The 20,075-nt window shown below is 45.8% G+C and overlaps 1 protein-coding gene and 1 long non-coding RNA gene across 8 annotated transcripts in view; one reads left to right on the top strand and one right to left on the bottom strand.

The window, feature by feature from the left end:
• xpo1 (exportin 1) overlaps positions 1–2,138 on the bottom strand; it is a 71,212-nt gene extending 69,074 nt beyond the window's left edge. For 2 of the 7 annotated variants that reach the window (XM_033025134.1, XM_033025136.1), the window contains exons 1-2: positions 1,446–2,107; positions 6–114 (exon numbers count right to left, since the gene is read on the bottom strand). The gene's annotated coding sequence lies outside the window, so the exon portion shown is untranslated. Of the gene's footprint in view, positions 1–5; positions 115–1,445 lie in introns of all 7 variants that reach the window. The other 5 variants (XM_033025133.1, XM_033025135.1, XM_033025137.1 and 2 more) reach the window with 3 other exon arrangements.
• LOC116975860 lies at positions 1,017–12,385 on the top strand. Its single transcript, XR_004412797.1, has 3 exons — positions 1,017–1,176; positions 10,355–10,485; positions 11,558–12,385. It is a non-coding gene; the product is annotated as an uncharacterized LOC116975860 (long non-coding RNA).
• Positions 12,386–20,075: the final 7,690 nt, after the last annotated feature.

Here is a 20,075-nt window from a genome sequence, read left to right as displayed (position 1 = left end):
CTCACTGTCTAGGTTGGTACTGAACAGCAACCACTTAGGCAAGATACCAGAGGATGCCCAACGATATGGAACAGTACCCCCAGTACGAGTCAACATCTTCAGGGAAGTAGTAAACTGGAAAACACGTTGGCAAATGTACACAATTTAAATTGTAATGCACAAAATTGAGTCAATACAAAAATATTACAATTTATAGCAACTAAATGGGCTGTAAAATGATCTGCACTCAGAATGGGAAGGGGGAAATTTACAATGAAATTCCTTTATTGTTGCAGATTAAACAATCTGAGATACCAAACCATCACTTGCATCCACAAAATGTGAACATACCAATCAATACATTAGAAAGCTGGGGATTACTCAGTACAATTGTTATATTTCAACAAAGTGTTGGTAAAAAAACAAAATCAGTGTCAATATTTGTGGCGAGAGAAGCGGCAAAGGGTCACAGACCCAAAACATTGATAATTTCTCATTCCATCCATGCTGCCTGAATAGTCGCGTTTCAAGACTGTTTTTATTCCAGATTTCCTGCATTTAGTTTTTTTGTTGTCGCAACATTTCAATCCTTCCTATAGCTTGTTTGTGTATCAACTCGGAACCAAATTGTTTCCTGGTATGTCAACTGCAACATTTGCAGAACTGAAATGCAAGTTACCGCTGTGAGTAACAAATATCAGTTTAAAAATGCCTGCACACGTGCTGCAGTCCCGCCAGTTTCACTGCGTGGCTATTGTTAAAAATATTAACATTGACATTAAAAAAAAAACCTCACAGACCTACTAATAAAAGTTTCCACATATCCATTCACCAAGTTCTCTACTGGTCTTGCTTTTACCCTGACAACAAAACTCAACGGTGTGCCATCCTTCGAGCAGAGCCAATTAGAAAGTTAACTATGCGTAATGTTTGCAATTTATTAAAAAGTTGACACACACAAAAATAATATTGGCTGGGGGTTGTTTGTGAAGCACGAGTGCCATCCATTGACTTGGGTGTGTGGGGGGGACGGGACCAAGACAAGTCAGGGCAGGTCATCACGAGTCTCGGTGGAGCGATGTCGCCGTCAGCCCCGGCCGTTGTTTCTGGAATGTTCCACGCCAGGCGGGGCAGACACGGCGAGGCGGCACGGGATTTAAATATCCACACGAGCGAGGGCTCGGGAGGGGAGAAGCGGTAGGTCGGCCGCCCGCCCCGATCTTGTTGTTGTTGTTCTTGTTGCTCCTCCTGTCCGCCCCCCTCACATACACACACAGCGGCTCCGTGCGGCGGACGAGGGCCGTGCAGACCGTCCGTCCGACCGCCCCTCCCTCCCTCCCCGGCAGTCAGTCTTCCCTCCCTCCCTCCCTCCCGCTCAAAGCAGCGCCTGGCCTCAGCCAGGCCTCGGCGCCGCTGCACCCGTCGCGCATATATAGACATATATCCGACAACTTATGGACACTCACCCCAAAACGGTATTTCGGTTAAACACACCGCAGGCCTCCTCCACTTGTAAATGAACGAGCTCCACCACGCACCCGGCCGAGCGATGCCTCCCTCTCACTGGATCTTACCACTTGCGCGCAGGAGTTTGGTGGACCGATGGTGGTGGGGATGGGGAGGGGGGCAAGAGGGGTGGTGGTGGTGGCGATGGGGAGAGGGGGGGGGAAGGGGGGGAGGGAAGCAAATGGCGGGAATTTAAAAAAATACACGCACGCAAGGTCGACTCTTCCCTTCCTCGCCTTCGATTTAGTCCAGACTCCAGTTTAAAAACAACAAAGACAGTACTTGCTCTCAGTCGGTCGCGATTTAGAACACTCACTCTCCTCTGCCGCCGCCGCTGCAAACTGTGTTATAAACTGCGCGCGTTAATAGTTACAACCAGCTGGCAAACGCTGGCATCAACCGCAGTGACATTTGCTGGTATTTATTTTCCTCAGAAGGATTTTTTTTTATCTCCTCCGATTCATTCTCCGCGGCCGTTTCGGTAGCGGGCTGTGTTGGACTAACAACCTCCAAACCTTCTCCGGCACAGCTAGTAACCGGTTGTGACCGGTTCAGACTGGGAGATTCCATCTCGGTTTAGTTTTCTGCCGATAGGGCGTCAGCCTCGCAGGCCCGGCCCGCCCGCCCGCCGCCGCCGCCGCCCCCCCGCGTCACCTCACGTCACGTTACGTCGGGCACGTTGACCCACGTTACGTTCAGTCTGAAGAAGGGTCTCGACTCGAAACATTGCCCATTGAGTCACTCCAGCATTTTGTGTCTGTCCTCACGTCGTGTCCCATCCAGACTGGCTGCGCCAGGTTGCCCACACCCTACCTCCTCCTCTGTCCCCTCCTTCTTCCACCTTTCTCCAACCCTCTTTACTCTTCTCCCTCCCACCTCCATCCTTCTCACCACCCCCTTCTCTCCCCCACCTCCATCCTTCCCCCATCTCCATCCTTCTCCCCCTACCCACCTCCATCCTTCTCACCACCCTCTTCTCTCCCCCCACCTCCATCCTCCCCCCCCCCACCTCCATCCTTCTCACCACCCTCTTCTCTCCCCCACCTCCATCCTTCTCACCACCTCTTCTCTCCCCCACCTCCACCCCCTTCTCTCCCCCACCTCCACCCCCTTCTCTCCCCCACCTCCACCCCCTTCTCTCCCCCACCTCCATCCTTCTCACCACCCTCTTCTCTCCCCACCTCCATCCTTCTCTTCCCCCACCTCCATCCTTCCCCCCATCTCCACCCTTCTCCCCCCCCACCTCCATCCTTCTCACCACCCCTTCTTCCCCCACCTCCATCTTTCTCACCACCTCTTCTCTCCCCCACCTCCATCCTTCTCACCACCCCCTTCTCTCCCCCACCTCCATCCTTCTCACCACCCCCTTCTCTCCCCCACCTCCATCCTTCTCACCACCCTCTTTTTTTCCCCCACCTCCATCCTTCTCACCACCCCATCTCTCCCCCACCTCCATCCTTCTCACCACCCTCTTCTCTACCCCACCTCCATCCTTCTCCCCCATCTCCATCCTTCTCACCATCCCCTTCTCTCCCCCACCTCCATCCTTATCACCACCCTCTTCTCTCCCCCACCTCCATCCCCCCACCTCCATCCTCTCACCACCTTCTCCCCCACCTCCTCCATCTCCCTCCATCCTTCTCACCATCCCCTTCTCTCCCCCACCTCCATCCTTCTCACCACCCTCTTCTCTCCCCCACCTCCATCCTTCTCCCCCCCACCTCCATCCTTCTCCCCCTCATCTCCATCCTTCTCACCATCCCCTTCTCTCCCCCACCTCCATCCTTCTCACCACCCCTTCTCCCCCACCACCATCCTTCTCACCACCCCTTCTCTCCCCCACCACCATCCTTCTCACCACCTCCATCCTTCTCACCACCCCCTTCTCTCCCCCACCTCTTCTCTCCCCACCTCCATCCTTCTCACCACCCCCTTCTCTCCCCCACCTCTTCTCTCCCCACATCCATCCTTCTCACCACCCCCTTCTCTCCCCCACCTCCATCCTTCTCACCACCCCTTCTCCCCTCACCTCCATCCTTCTCACCACCCCTTCTCCCCCCACCTCCATCCTTCTCACCACCCCTTCTCCCCCCACCTCCATCCTTCTCTCCACCCATTCTCCCCCCTAACCCCACCTTCATTCCTAACACCCCACCTCCATCCTCCCCCAACATCCTTCTTGCCCCCACCCATGTGCAGATTGAATGGGCAGAGCGCCTCATCCCTCCTCTCTCTCTACCCCCCTCCCTGGGCAAAGTACAACTCATTTTCTGTACTAAATAGAGATGTCAACATACAGTGCCCTCCATAATATTTGGGACAAAGACCCATCATTTATTTATTTGCACCTGTACTCCACAATTTGAGATTTGTAATAGAAAAAAATTACATGGGGTTAAACTGCACATTGTCAGATTTTATTAAAGGCCATTTTTATACATTTTGGTTTCACCATGTAGAAATTACAGCAATGTTTATACATGTTACAACATTTTGAGATTAAAAAAATCAAGTCTGCAATTTATCCCATCAGATAAAGCATAAAAAGAAGTTTAATTTGACACCTAATTCACTTTCATATCTTCAGTATTAACAAAGTTATGGCCATTTTCATACTCGGAAATTAGCATCTTGTTCCCTATTGCTTTTCCATTGACAACTCAAAAGCTGTGATCGAGGACAGTCAAAAGCCCATAACTTTCTTAAAAATTAAGAGAATTGAAATACATTTTCAGTTATTATAGATTGAAGCATCCTGAAACAAATATGAAACAATCTTACTTGGATGACCTGAAATTAAAGCATATAATTAGTTAGTTACCTAATTGTAGCTAATTACAAAATTCAATTACTAGATCTAAACATCTATCCATTTCTTAAGAAAGATTAACATTTTTAAAGAGCCCAAGTGTCCAAATAACATTCACACAAGAATTCACAATATAACATGATTTTTAAATCTAATTGTCATGAATTTATAGGCCAAATAGAAGGAATTTAGTGTTTAATTCCCGTAAATTAATGGTCATTTTAATCATCTTGCGAGTGGGTTTTTGTGGAACACGATCGATTGGAACGTTGCGGTTTGCGGTGAATTTAGTTCAAGTTCAAGTTCAAGTGAGTTTATTGTCACGCGTCCCTGTATAGGACAATGAAATTCTTGCTTTGCTTCAGCACACAGAACATAGTAGGCATTTACTACAAAACAGATGTTTTGCAGCGCGACTCTCGTCAGCAGCGGCCTCTGCAGTCCGTCTGCGTTTTTATTATTTTATGTCTATGTTTTTATGTAGTTTTTGTTATTTTTTGTTGGGGTATGTGTGTGGGGTGGTGTGGGGGGGAGGGGGTAACTTCTAAATCTCTCCCTGCACGGGAGACCCGACCTTTTCTTTGTCGGGTCTCCGTTGTCGTTGGGGCTGCAACGAGGAGCGGCCTCCAACAGGAAGACCGGGGGCTGTGGTGCCGACTATTCACCTCACCGTCGCGGAGCTGGCCGAGTCCAGAGCGGGTGGAGCTGTGGTGGACGCTGCTGCGACCCGACCCCCGGAGATTCGGTGTCTGTAACTGCGGGTTTGGCGGGCGGCACCGGGAGCCCGCGGGTCCCTGGAGGGAGTCCGCTTTTCAGGGCTCACGCAACGGCGACTTCTCCCGCCCGAGTTGCGGGGTTGAAGAGCTCCTGGAGCGGGGCCTTACAGCACCGCCCCGCGCGGCTTGGAATGGCTGCGGGTCTCTGCGAGCGCGCGCCGGGGGCTCTAACAACAAGACCCGGTGCGCGACCTTGCATCACCCGGCGTGGCTTTAATGGCCACGGGACAATTCGCCATCGCCCGCCGGGGGCTTTGACTTTGACTCTGACATCGGGGGGGGGGGGGGGGGGGGGGGGGGGGGGGGAGTGCAGTGGAGAGAAAAGTTTTTTTGGCCTTCCATCACAGCAATGTGATGGATGTTTATGTAAATTATGTTGTGTCTTGGGTCTATTTGTTTGTAATGTATGGTTGCAGAAACGGCATTTCGTTTGGACCTCAAGGGGTCCAAATGACAATAAATTGAATTGTATTGTATTGTATTGTATCAGTGTGTCCATATACCATTGTATCAATATATACACATATGAATAAATAGACTGATAAAGTGCAAATAACAGATAATGGGTTATTAATGATCAGAGTTTTGTCCGAGCCAGGTTTAATAGCCTGATGGCTGTGGGGAAGTAGCTATTCCTGAACCTGGTTGTTGCAGTCTTCAGGCTCCTGTACCTTCTACCTGAAGGTAGCAGGGAGATGAGTGTGTGGCCAGGATGGTGTGGGTCTTTGACGATACTGCCAGCCTTTTTGAGGCAGCGACTGCGATAAATCCCCTCGATGGAATGAAGGTCAGAGCCGATGATGGACTGGGCAGTGTTTACTACTTTTTGTAGTCTTTTCCTCTCCAGGGCGCTCAAATTGCCGAACCAAGCCACGATGCAACCGGTCAGCATGCTCTCTACTGTGCATCTGTAGAAGTTAGAGAATCTTCCTTGACAAACCGACTCTCCGTAATCTTCTCAGGAAGAAGAGGCGCTGATGAGCTTTCTTGATAATTGCATTAGTGTTCTCGGACCAGGAAAGATCTTCAGAGATGTGCATGCCCAGGAATTTGAAGCTCTTGACCCTTTCAACCATCGACCCGTTGATATAAATGGGGCTGTGGGTCCCCCTCCTACTCCTTCCAAAGTCCACAATCAGTTCCTTGGTTTTGCTGGTGTTGAGGGCCAGGTTATTGCGCTGGCACCATATGGACAGTTGCTCGATCTCTCTTCTATACTCTGACTCATCCCCATCAATGATACGTCCCACAACAGTGGTGTCGTCAGCGAACTTGATGATGGAGTTCGCACTGTGACTGGCTACGCAGTCATGAGTATAGAGTGAGTACAGCAGGGGGCTGAGAACGCAGCCTTGAGGTGCTCCCGTGCTGATTGTTATTGAGGCTGACACATTTCCACCAATACGAACAGACTGTGGTCTGTGAATGAGGAAGTCGAGGATCCAATTGCAGAGGGATGCGCAGAGACCCAGTTCTGCGAGTTTGGTAACCAGCTTGGAGGGGATGATTGTGTTAAATGCCGAGCTGTAATCGATGAATAACAGCCTGACATATGAGTTTTTGTTGTCCAAGTGGTCCAGAGTGGAGTGGAGGGCCAGTGAGATCGCATCTCGCATATGGGAAACCCCATGTCGGCAGGAAAACACTGCCGGTTCGTATGGGGCCCAAATCACATTTTCGGAACGTGAAATTTTGATTATAGTCATCCCAAGAAGCAAGTTTATGTGTAAAATAAACGACTTACCTTGCTTTGTCCCGTACGTGAGATCCGTTCCGTTGACGGCGTTAGAAGTCGCTTTTTATTTTACTCCTGTGCTGAAATTGTCCCGCGGTTTAAAAAAAAAATTCCGAGAACGGCAGTCGGAACAAATTTTCAGCATTAGGTAGCAGCCTGAGAAAATATATCTCGGACAGGCAGGAGAAAACAGCATTTTAATCCCGCCCCCCCCCCCCCCCCCTCCCCTCAAAGGTGCCAAAGTCGAGCACACGGCCAGTGACAGAACTGCAGTGCCGCAGAAGGTAAGTTTTGTAACATACCTATACATAGTTCCCCCATTTCAGGGCTCCATAATGTTAGGGGCACAGCAATGTCATGTAAATGAAAGTAGTCACGTTTAGTATTTTGTTGCATATCCTTTGCATACAATGACTGCTTGAAGTCTGCGATTCATGGACATCGCCAGTGGCTGGGTGTCTGCTCTGGTGATGCTCTTCCCAGTATGTATTGCAGCCATCTTTAGCTTATGCTTGTTTTGGGGGCAAGTCCCCTTCAGTTTTCTCTTCAGCTTACAGAGGGTGATGAGTCAGAGAATAGAAGTGAGATCGACCGACTGACCAAATGTTGCCAGCACAACAACCTGGCTCTCAATATCAGCAAAACCAAAGAACTGATTATGGACTTTGGAAGAGGAAGGCTGAGGACACACAATCCTGTTTATATCAGTGGGACGATGGTGGAGAGAGTCAAAAACTTCAAATTCCTTAGGTGTGTATATTTCCGATGATCTTTCCTGGACCCAGCACACTGATGCAATTATAAATAAAGCACATCAACGCCTCTACTTCCTGAGAAGATTATGGAGATTTGGCATGTCAAAGAAGATTCTCTTGAACTTCTATAGGTACACAGAAGAGAGCATACTGACTGGTTGCATCGTGGCCTGGTTCGGCAACTTGAACGTCGAGGAGCGGAAAAGATTGCAAAAAATTGTAAACACTGCCCAGGCAATCACCGGCTCTGACCTCCCCACCTTCGAAGGGATTTATCGTAGTCGCTGCCTCAAAACGCCAGCAACATCATCAAAGACCCACACCATCCTGGCCACACACTCATCTCACCACTGCCATTGGGAAGAAGGTACAGGAGCCTGAGAAAAGTAACGTCCAGGTTCAGGAACAGCTTCTTCCCTACAGCCATCAGCCTATTAAACACTACAACCACATAAGCTCTGAAGTACAATAGACATTATTATTATTATTGCACTGTTATTGTATGTTCTTTTTTTCACTGAGTTTTCATTACTTTATTTATTATGATTACATATTCTGTTGTGCTGCAGCAAGTAAGAATTTCATTGTTCTATCTGTGACACATGACAATAAAACACTCTTGACTCCTGCTCAACTGGGTTCAGATCGGGTGATTGAACTTGGCCACTCAAGAATTGACCATTTTTTAGCTTTGAAAAACGTCTTTGTTGCTTTAGCAGTATGTTTGGGATCATTGTCTTGTAGAATGAACCGTCGGCCAATAAGTTTTGAGGCATTTGTTTGAACTTGAGCAGCTAGGATGTGTCTATACATTTCAGGATTCATTATGCTACTACCATCAACAGTTATATCATCAATGAAGATAAGTGAGACAGTACCTTCAGCAGCCATACATGCCCAGGCCATAATACCCCCACCACCGTGTTTCACAGATGAGGTGGTATGCTTTGGATTTTTTATGCACTTCCTTCCTTCCTCCATTATTTGCTCTTGCCATCACTCTGATATAAGTTAATCTTCATCTCATTTGTCCACAAGACATTTTTCCAGAACTGTGGATGCTCTTTTAAGTACTTCTTGGCAAACTGTAACCTGGCCATCCAATTTTGGCGGCAAACCAGTGGTTTGCATCTTGCAGTGGAGCCTCTTTATTTCTGTTCATGAAGTCTTCTGCGGACAATGGTCATTGACAAATCCACACCTGAAGAGTGTTTCTGAACTGTCGGACAGGTGTTTGGGGATTTTTCTTTATTATAGAGAGAATTCTGTCATCATCTGTTGAGGTCTTCCTTGGCCTGCCAGTCCCTTTGCGATTAGTATGCGCACCAGTGCTCTCTTTCTTCTTAATGATGTTACAAACAGTTGATTTTGGTAAACCTAAGGTTAGGCTGATATCGCTTAACAGTTTTATTCTTGTTTCTCAGTCTCATAATGGTGTCTTTGACTTTCATTGGCACAACTCGTGTTGGTCCTCATGTTGATAAACAGCAATAAAAGTTTCCAAAGGTGATGGAAAGACTGGAGGAAAGACTAGGTGCTGAGAGCTCTCTTATACCTGCATTAAGGAGGCAATTAAACACACCTGAGCAATTACAAACACCTGTGAAGCCATTTGTCCCAAACATTATGGTGCCCTGAAATGGGGGGGACTATGTATAAACACAGCTGTAATTTCTACATGGTGAAACCAAAATGTATAAAAATGGCCTTTAATAAAATCTGACAATGTGCACTTTAACCACATGTGATTTTTTCTATTACAAATTTCAAATTGTGGAGTACAGAGGCAAATAAATAAATGATGGGTCTTTGTCCCAAACATTATGGAGGGCACTGTATATGCCATATTAATTAAATGGCCAGAGGTTTGAACATAACAAATTAGTGAAATATTGCAATAAATAGGGAAAAGTTTACACACAAAAGTTTACATTTATTTTTCCTTAACAAGTGCACTTTGTTTATTTTAAAGAATATAACAAAATGTGTACGTCTGGGAGCAAAATAGACAAATATGTTCCAGATAACGTTATTGTAATGCCAAACTTAACTGTTTATATATCTGTAGGTTGATTTATTTAAGAACATTTATCTTGCTTTAAAAACAGTATCGCAACCTACCAGTTAATAACTTAAATGGAAATATGGAACTGCAGATAAAAGTTTTCAAAAAAATGCACACGGTGCTGGAGTAACTCAGAGGGTCAGGCAGCATCTCTCGTGAGCATGGAGACATTTCAGGTCGGAATCCTTCTTCAGGTTGATTGTAGTTGGGTGAAAGCTAGAAGAGAAGTGGATCCGGGACAAAGTCTTGCAAATGATAGGTGGTTACATGTGAGGGGGGGGGGGGGGGGGGGGGGGAATTGATTGCCATATGATTGGACAAAGGCATTCATTGGAAAAGATGAAAGGTAGTGATTTTATAGGTACAGCCTGAAATCAGACCCTTTGACCATCAATCACCTATTCTCATTAGTTCTATGTTATTCTGATTGTATGCATTCTTGTCACCTTCCCCTCAGCAAACAATGATCCATTCTACTTGTCCTTATCATTGTCTGCTTTATCTGTAATTCTCATATCTTACCCTTCCATATCCCTAGTCTCCGACTGACACACAGGCTGAAGGGTTTCGACCTGAAACATCATCTATTCCTTCTCTCCAGAGATGTTGACTGACCCGCTGAGTTACTCCAGCATTTTGTGTCTATCTTCAGTGTAAACCAGCATCTGCAGTTTCTTCCTACACACAAATGTCACTACACTTTATTTTGCCTCCAATTTGTTCTTATAGTACTGCAACTTACAACTTGATCACCTGACAACAACTTGTTGACTGCATCTGGCTTTCACGTGAGACCCAGTCGCTCTCTTAATTACAGCTCAGATCGGGCCATCACACAAAGAACATTTCTGAGAGCAATGGTGAGTTTTTCAAACGTCAGTTTATTCAAGGCCCAACAATATATATTGGGAAACACTCTGAGAGAACCCAAAGTGCTTCACTGACCCACAGCACTTACAACCTTTATATACTCTGTGACACAACGGTTACACGCGGATTTTAGTGACCAGCATTTCCTTGTAGTCTTTCATCCTTGTTTTCTTTTCCCTACAGGTACTATAACCTATTCCCTGTTATTTAGAAAACCACTCTCCAATTTTTCTGACAAATGGGTGCAAAAAGTGATTTATTTTATACCATGATCAGTTTTATTGTCCTCAGCCTGGTTTACAACATCTTATGTTTACCTTTATTCGCCAGCTCGCTGTACCTTACAATCTAAACACTTCCTAAATCTAGTTATTGCCTTTCCTATCATGACCTTTAAGGTTAGCCTTTTTTCCCCACGATGCTTCTTCAGAATGTAAGCTCGTGGGTTAAACATTTTACAAAGTTCATTTCATAATTTTTTTTATGTTCCTTTTAAATTAAATAGTAAAAGTCACATAGTTGCTTTGTAACTGAATTCAACTGTTTAATCGAGAAAGAACACAACAAAAGAAAAGCATTAGATTGCCGGTTAGAGAGCTTGACTTTGTACTTCATATTTTGGTCAGTTTCCAGCTCTAGCATTTCATCTGAGACATAGGTTATGGGAAAAGAAGAGGAAAACCTAGTTCATAAAACCACATCACCTGTTATTGGAATATTATATTTCATTGATTCAATCTATAAAGTTCTGGGGCAAACAAGATAATGTCCATTACACTGAGAAGTAAAATGTGACAGATTATAAGAAGTGAAGGATCAATGGAATAATTCATATAAATACAAATAAGGAAACATTAATTTACAATTTCTTTAATTTCTGTACAGGTGTCAATTGTTTCTGATTTACATAGATAATTACTGAATGTTTGGTAAACCTGCTTTTTGAAGATCCCTTCCTTTTTTCTCCTTCCAAATCCAGCCCAATAATGCTTCAGTCTCTCTATTTTCTCACCCAATTTCCCATTTTCCTCTGTTACCCATCCCTTACACTTACTGCCACAGGTGTCTTGAACAAGGGTTACAATCATTTGGACACTTACAACAGAGATGAGAAGAAATGTCTTCACCCAGAGGCTGGCAAATCTTTGGAATATTCTAAACGTAAGGCTGAAGAGGCTCAGTCATTAAGAAATATATTCTTTGATGTAAAAGAAGTCAAGTAGTTTGGGGATTGTGCTGTGATTTTATTGAATTGCAGTGCAAGCATGAGGGGCTGAATGGACCACCATAGTTTCTGTTTTATGTTCATATGTTCCCTTCCCTTATCTCTGTTCCAACCTCTCATCTTCCCTCATTTTCTCTCACTCACTTCTCCCTTCTCTCACTCTGACGCTTCTTTCTCCTATTTTGATTTCCCCTTTCTCATTCTTACGCCACCCTCCCCCCATTCACTACGTTTTCCAACCCTTCTTAAAAATCAATTGAAAAAAAATGATGTTGGATTTGATTTTACATTAGACCAAAAGACCAAAACATAGGATTTTCATAGCTCAGAATAAAAAGTTACTTATGATTAATTTATTTGATCCCAATTAGTTATTTTGACTCAAAAATGTTAACTTTGCTTCAAATGGTTCTATATGATTGCTAAGTGATTCAGTATGATTTACTATGAGGAAAAAGTATGCCATCTTTCAGAGGATTTGAGATTTGATTTTTTTTTCTCCTATCAGTTATAGTAAATAGATTAAATGTTTCATTTCCTTTATTGCTATCAATTCTGCCCCCAAAATCTTGTGAAATCAAAAAAATATCAAAGTTCATGAGTGTACTTACTTGTTAATCCTTGATTTATAAATCTAACACTTTATATTTGCCAATATGCTTACTGTGCACCATTCAAAATTGGGAGCGGCCCTGTTCGGAGAGAGGCCCCGTTGAGGTAAATTGCTGTGTGGAGGGCAAGTGTGTGCCTTTGGATCAGGAGTCTTTGGCGAGAAGGCTGAGGCAAGGAGGCCAATACAGAGGCGGATGGGAGGATATGGTAGAGCCTGCTCTTGTGTGCGAACTGTGATTTTTTTCCTCTTGGTTCAGACGCAGTGATGATGGCAGGTAAATTGGTACAATGCTCCTCCAGCAGAATGTGGGAAGTCAGGGAAACTGCTGGTGTCTCTGATGACTACACCTGTACTACACATTGTGTCCAGGTGCGGCTCCGTAAAGACAGTGTTAAGGAACTGGAGCTGCAGCCGGAAGACGTCAGGACCATCTGGGAGAATAAGAGCTCCTTGGATAAGATTTATAGGGAGGTAGGGATCCCCAAGGTCCTGGAAGAGAGAAGGTGGGTGACGACGAGGAAGGGAAATAGACAGGGAGTGCAGTTTAACCCCCTTGTGGTCATCCCCTTTCAAACAGGTGCACCCTTTTGGATGCTGTCTGGGGGGGGGAGGGGGGGGGAGGGGGGGGGGGGAGGGATTTGACACATCAGGATTGAGCAGCAGTACCAGGCAGGACCATGGCACCGATCCTGGCTCTGAGGCACAGCAGGGAAGGGTAATGTCAGGCAGAGCCCTGGTGGTTGGTAGGTGACTCTTTAGTTAGGGGCACAGATAGGAGATTCTGTGGCGGCAGTTGATGCTCCAGGATAGTGTGTTGCCATCCTGGTGCCAGGTTCCAGGATGTCTAAGAAAAGCTGCATGACATTCTCAAGGGGGGGGGGGGGGGGGGGAACCAGAAGTTGTTGTGCATGTTGGCATAAATTACACTGGCAGGAGAATGAATGAGGTATGGCAAAATTAGCATAAGGAGTTAGGTAAAAGGCTAAAAAGCAGGACCTCCAGGGTAGTGATCTCTGGTTTATTTCCAGTCCCACATGCTAGTGAGGATAGTAACAGGAAGATAGGGCAGATGAATGTGGAGCTGAGGAATTGGTACATGGGACAGGGGTTCAGATTTTTGAACCATTGGGATCTCTCTGTGGCAGAAGCGACCTGTACAAGTGGGATGGTTTGCTTCTGAACTAGAGGGGCTCCATATCCTGGCAGGCAGGTCTGCTAGTGCTACACGTTTTAAATTACATTGGCAGGGGAGTGGGATCTCATGCAAGACCGAGGCAGATGAGAGGTTGGAAATCGTTATTTATTGGTGATGAAAGAAAATTCAGTGGGACAGAATCGGCGCGAGCATGACAGAGAACGAGAAAGGACTGTAGGTTTGAATTGCACTTATTTTAATGCGAGAGACTGGATTGATAAGGCAGATTAACTCGCATGGATAGATATGGGTGCTTGGGACATTGCAGCCATTACGGAAACCTGGTTAAGCGAGGGACAGGATTGGCAGCTTAATTTTCCAGGGTACGGATGCTACAGGAGAGACGGGGTAAAAGAGAAGGGGTGGTGCTTTATTGATGTTATGGCAGTGGCTTCTCCGTGGATTGTCACCTTGTCGTGGTGGAGAAGCTTGTGTGGACCTGAGATCCTGAGAGCGATGCCGTCTGAAGTTATACTCCTGGTAGGGCCACCCATGGTGGTAAGGTTGAGGGGGAGGTCTCTGACAAAGAGCAATCTAACCAAGACCTCAACGGTGGAACAGGCGGAGGATGATGGCTGACCTTTGTGGAGCGTCACAACAGCTGGGAAGGCGGATGAAGGCTGCAGCAGAAAAGGGTCTCTGGTCGTCTTGGACTCCAGGCCACTAGATCCTGACCCAGATCCGTCAAGGACCATGGGATCGCTGTCTGTGCACCAGTCTCCCCACGTTAGCACCCTGGAGACACCCATGGTCAGCCATGACTGAAGGGGGCCTAAGAATATGGCAGTGGTCAGAGATGACATTACTGATGGTTTGTGCAGTGAGGCTATATGTGCGGAGCTGAGAAATAAGAACAGGATGATCACCTTGTTGGGGGTGTACTACAATAGGCATCAGGATTAGAAGAGCAAATATGTCAGGAGATTGCAGGCAGCTGAATGACGAATAAGGTTGTGGTATAGAATTTTATGTTTCCCATTATTGACTGGGACTGTCATGGTGCAACAAGTTTAGATGAGGCAGAATTGATCAAATATGTTCAGAAAGGTGTCCTCTGGCAATATGGAGAGAGTCCTACACTGGAGAGGGAAACGCTTAATCTAGTCATAGGAAATTGGGAGGGGCAAGTGGGTGAAGTGTTCGTGGATGAGCCTTTTGGGACCAGCGACCACTGTTCTATTAGGTTTAAGAGAGTTATGGATAAAGACGGGGCAGGCCCATGAGTTAAAATTCTAAACTGGGGCAATGGCAACTTTGAAGGTATTATATATATAGTAACTCGCTCAAATTGATTGGAGCAGGTTGTTTGAAGGAAAAGGAATGTCCGGAAAATGGGATGTTTTTAAAAGTGCGCTGACAAGAGTTTAACATACATGTTCCTATTAGAGTGAAGGAAGCTTGGATGATGAGAGAAATTGAGAATAAAACTCAAGGATAAAAAGGAAGCATGGGGCAGGAAGAGGAAGTTGTGATCAAATGTTTTCCTGGAGGAATTCCGGGAACTGGGGCGCATGCTACATTAGGAAATCAGGAGGGCAAAAAAGGGGGCAGGAGATGGCTTTGGCAATAATATTAAGGATACTCAAAAGAAGACCCCTCAGTAATCAGCTCTGTGTTGAGCCACAGGTGGGAAAGATCCTCAATGAGGATTTCTCATCTGATTTTACCAAGGAGAAAGACATGTAGACGGGAAATTGGGGCAATGAATGGAAATGTCTTGAGGGCAGAGTCAATATTACGGTCGAGGTGGTGTTGAACGTCCTAACATGTATGAAGGTAGACAAATCTCCCGGGCCTGATCAGATATATCCAAAGACATTGTGGGAAACTAGTGAAGAAATTAATTGCAGGTGCCCTGGCTGAGATTCATTATATACGGGCAAGGTGCCAGAAGACTGGAGGGTGGCAAAAATGTTGTGCCTCTATTTAAGAAGAGCTGGAGGGAATAGCCTGGGAACTTGAGTCCAACATCAGTGGTTGGAAAGTTACAGGAGAGAATTCTGAAAGGTACATGCATTTTTGTAGACAAGTTCTGATTAGGGACAGTCAGCAAGGTTTTGTCCGTGGGTGATCGTGTCTCACAAACCTAACTGAGTTTTTGGAAGATGTAAGCAAAAAGATTGATAAGGCAGACTGTAGACATTGTATGTATGTATTTTAGCAAGGCATTTGACATGGTTCCATATGGTAGGCTGCTTTAGAAGGTTAGATTGCCTAGGATCCAAGGAACTAGCTGAGTGGATAGAAAATTGGCTTCATGGAGGGAAGTAGAGGGTGGTGATGGAAGGTTGTTTCATGGATTGGAGACCTGTGACGAGTGTTATGCCTCAGGGTTCAGTGCTGGGCCCATTGGTGTTTGTCATCTATATCCATGATTTGAGGGTGGTATTGCAGATAATGAAGATGGCTGACAAAAATTGCAACAGAATCTTGATTGGTTGGGAAGGTGGGCTGAGAAATGGTTACTGGAGTTTAATACAGAAAAGCACGTGGTGTTGCATTATGGGAAGTCTAACCAGGGCAGGACCTTCACGATAAATGGCAGGGCTCTGGGGAGTGTTGTAGAGCAGAGGGATATAGGAGTGCACGTACACGAGGCTGACCTACCGGACGTGAGCACACAGTTAGCTGCAGACTCCGCCCAGGACAGGAAGGCTCTGCAGGAACGGAAGGGAGTCACGACCGCGGTGCCACAGGTGCTGTCGCCGAGGGAGGACGGACGAGCCGCGGCTCGAGAGACTAACAGAGGCAAAGAGGTTTGCCACGCACTGCAAGGGAGCAGTGGACCAGACAGGAAGAGCGGACGGAATTACCACTAGACAGCCAAACCAGTAGGTAATTTACGGCTGGGGTGAGTACTTTCCCATTTATAGGAGGTAGGATTATATAAATAAAGGGTGTATCAATACAGTAGGGGATTCTTAAATAGGACCAGTTAATTACTTATATAAGATGGGCGGTCAGGAGATGTGCCAATACTGCGAGATGTGGGAATTTGTCGACACCATTGAAGTAGAAGATCCCTACAGCTGCAGTAAGTGTTTGAGGCTAGAGGAACTCCAGCTCCGCATTGATGAGCTGGAGACCCAACTTCATACGCTGCGGTACATCAGGGAGGGGGAGTATTACCTGGATGTTTTGTGCCAGGGGATGGTCACACCGACCAGTTTAACTAATTCAGTAGGCAGTGAGCAAGGAAAGGAAGGTGTGGCCATAAGCGAGGCAGGTAGGGGGAACCAAGAGGAGATGTGGCAGGAGCCACAGCCCTTGTCCCTGACAAGCATGACCGAGGCTCTTACTCAATGTAAGGACGGGATCAGGGGCTGTGGGAGGGATGAGCAACCTGGCTGCAGCACCGTGGATCAGGAGGCCATTCAAGAGGGGGGAGTTAGAAGAAATGCCGTAGTGATAGGGGATAGTATTATTAGGGGGGTAGATAGGGTTCTCTGCGGCCAGCAGAACATGTCCCGAAGGCTGTGTTGCCTACCCGGTGCTAGGGTTAAGGATATCTCTGCGATGCTGGAGAGAAATTTGCAGTGGGAGGGGGAGGATCCAGTGGTCGTGGTCCATGTGGGGACCAATGACATAGGAAGGACGAGGAAGGAGGATCTGCTGAAGGAGTTTGAGCAGTTAGGGAATAAATTAAAAAGCAGAACCTCGAGGGTACTGATCTCCGGATTGCTACCTGAGCCACGGGCCAAATCGGCGAGGGTACGTAAAATTAAAAAGCTGAATGCGTGGCTCAAAGACTGGTGTGGGAATAATGGGTTTGGTTTCTTGGGCCACTGGCACCAGTACTGGGACAGGGGGGATCTGTTCTGTAAGGACGGACTTCACCTGAACGGTGCTGGGACTGGGGTCCTGGCAAATCATATAACTAGGGCAGTAGAGAGGTCTTTAAACTAAGTAGCGGGGGGGAGGTATCAAGGGGGGTAATAACGGCAGGGGTAGAGGAAATAGAGCAGGGTATCAGTGGGGAAGCGGAAAGTCAAAAAGTGACAGGAGACAGAATGTGTGAAGATAAAGCTCTAGATGTAAAAGGGGCAAAAACGGAAAGGAAGGGTAGTAAAAATCATCTGAAAGTGCTTTATCTAAATGCACGGAGTATTCGTAATAAGATAAATGAATTAACGGTGCAATTAAGTATATATAGTTATGATATTGTGGCCATTACGGAGACATGGCTGCAAGGGGATCAGGACTGGGAGTTAAATATAGAGGGGTACTCGACAATTAGGAAAGATAGACAGGAAAGAAAGGGAGGAGGGGTGGCCCTTTTAATAAGGGAGGGAATAACGGCAATAGAGAGGAAGGATATTGCGTTGAAGGATCAGGATAGTGAAACAGCTTGGGTACAGATAGAGAATAACAAGGGAAAAAAAAACACTAGTGGGTGTAATTTATAGACCTCCAAATAGCTGTGACGCTGTTAGTCAGAACATAAATCGGCAAATAGTTGACGCATGTAAAAAGGGAACTGCTGTAATCATGGGGGACTTCAATTTTCATATTAATTGGGCAAACCAAACTGGGCAGGGTAGACTAGAGGAAGAGTTTATAGAATGTATTAGAGACGGGTTCCTAGAACAGCATGTCACAGAACCGACAAGGGGGGAGGCAATCTTGGATCTGGTCCTGTGTAATGAAGCAGGATTAATTAAAAATGTCATAGTTAGGGACTCGTTGGGAACAAGTGACCACAATATGGTCGAATTCCATATTCAAATAGAAGGGGAGCAGGTTGAAACTCAGGCTAGGGTGCTTAGTCTAAATAAGGGGGATTATGAAGGTATGAGGAATGAGCTGATCAAAGTTGACTGGGATAGCAGACTCAAGAATAAGACGGTACATGAGCAGTGGTGTACGTTTAAGGGTCTATTGTATAACCTTCAAGAAAAATTTATTCCTATGAAGAAAAAAAGGGGTAAGGGTAAGAACAGTCAGCCATGGCTCAGTAAAACTATAAAGGATAGTATTCGGCTGAAGGCAAGGGCATATAAGGTAGCCAGAGATAGTGGGAGGGTAGAGGATTGGGAAGCATTTAAAGGTCAGCAAAAAATAACTAAGAGATTAATTAAGACGGGGAAAATAGACTATGAAAGGAAATTAGCAAACAACATAAAAACTAATAGTAAGAGTTTTTATAGCTATATAAAAAGAAAAAGGGTGGCTAAGGTGAACGTTGGTCCATTGGAGGGTGAGACTGGAGAGTTGTTGGTGGGGAACATGGAAATGGCAAAGGCATTAAACGAGTATTTTGTATCAGTCTTCACTATAGAAGACACAAAAAATATTCCAACGCTGGATAAACAGGGGGCGGTAGGAATGGAGGAGCTAAATACTATTAAGATCACCAAGGAGGTGGTATTAGGGAAATTAATGAGACTGAAGGAGGATAAATCCCCTGGGCCTGATGGATTACATCCAAGGGTCTTGAGGGAGATAGCGGTGGGGATTGTGGATGCATTGGTGATAATTTTCCAAAACTCCCTGGAGGCAGGAACGGTCCCAGTGGATTGGAAAATGGCCAATGTAACACCTATATTTAAAAAAGGAAGTAAACAGAAGGCGGGTAACTATAGACCGGTTAGTCTAACATCGGTGGTGGGTAAAATGTTAGAGACAATTATTAAAGAAACACTAACGGGGCACTTGGATAAACATGACTTCATCGGACAGAACCAGCATGGTTTTGTGAAGGGGAAGTCCTGTTTAACGAATCTGCTCGAATTCTTTGAGGAAGTAACAACCCGGGTGGATAAAGGGGAACCGGTGGATGTGGTATACTTGGACTTCCAAAAGGCTTTTGACAAGGTGCCACATAAGAGACTATTGCTAAAAATAAAAAATTATGGGATTGGGGGTAATATATTAGCATGGGTAGAGGATTGGCTAACAAATAGGAAGCAGAGAGTGGGGATAAATGGTTCATACTCGGGATGGCAACCGGTAACTAGCGGGGTTCCGCAAGGGTCGGTGCTGGGACCCCAGTTGTTCACAATTTATATAAATGATTTGGAGGAGGGAACCAAGTGTAATATATCAAAATTTGCGGACGATACAAAAATGGGAGGAAAAGTAGGGGATGAGGAGGATAGGAAGAGTCTGCAAAAGGATATAGATAAGCTAGGTGAGTGGGCAACAACTTGGCAGATGAAGTTTAATACTAATAAATGTGAAGTCATTCACTTTGGGAAAAAAAATGATAGGGCAAGTTATTTTCTAAATGAGGAGGAGCTGCGTTGTAATGCAACGCAAAGGGATCTAGGGGTATTAGTACATGAATCACTAAAAGTTAGTATGCAGGTGCAGCAAGCAATCAGGAAGGCCAATGGAGTTTTGGCCTTTATTGCTAGGGGGATTGAGTATAAAAACACGGAGGTCTTGCTGCAGCTGTACACAGTATTAGTGAGACCACATTTGGAATACTGTGTACAGTTCTGGGGTCCATACTTAAGAAAGGATGTACTAGCCCTGGAGGCAGTGCAGCGAAGGTTTACAAGATTAATTCCTGCAATGAGGGGATTGACATATGAGGAAAGGTTAA

This window comes from Amblyraja radiata, chromosome 8 (assembly GCF_010909765.2).
Source record: "Amblyraja radiata isolate CabotCenter1 chromosome 8, sAmbRad1.1.pri, whole genome shotgun sequence".
In the NCBI taxonomy this organism is placed as follows: Eukaryota; Metazoa; Chordata; class Chondrichthyes; order Rajiformes; family Rajidae; genus Amblyraja; species Amblyraja radiata.
The sequence above is the reverse complement of the archived record's forward strand: the minus strand, read 5'-3'. Positions and strand labels throughout refer to the sequence as shown.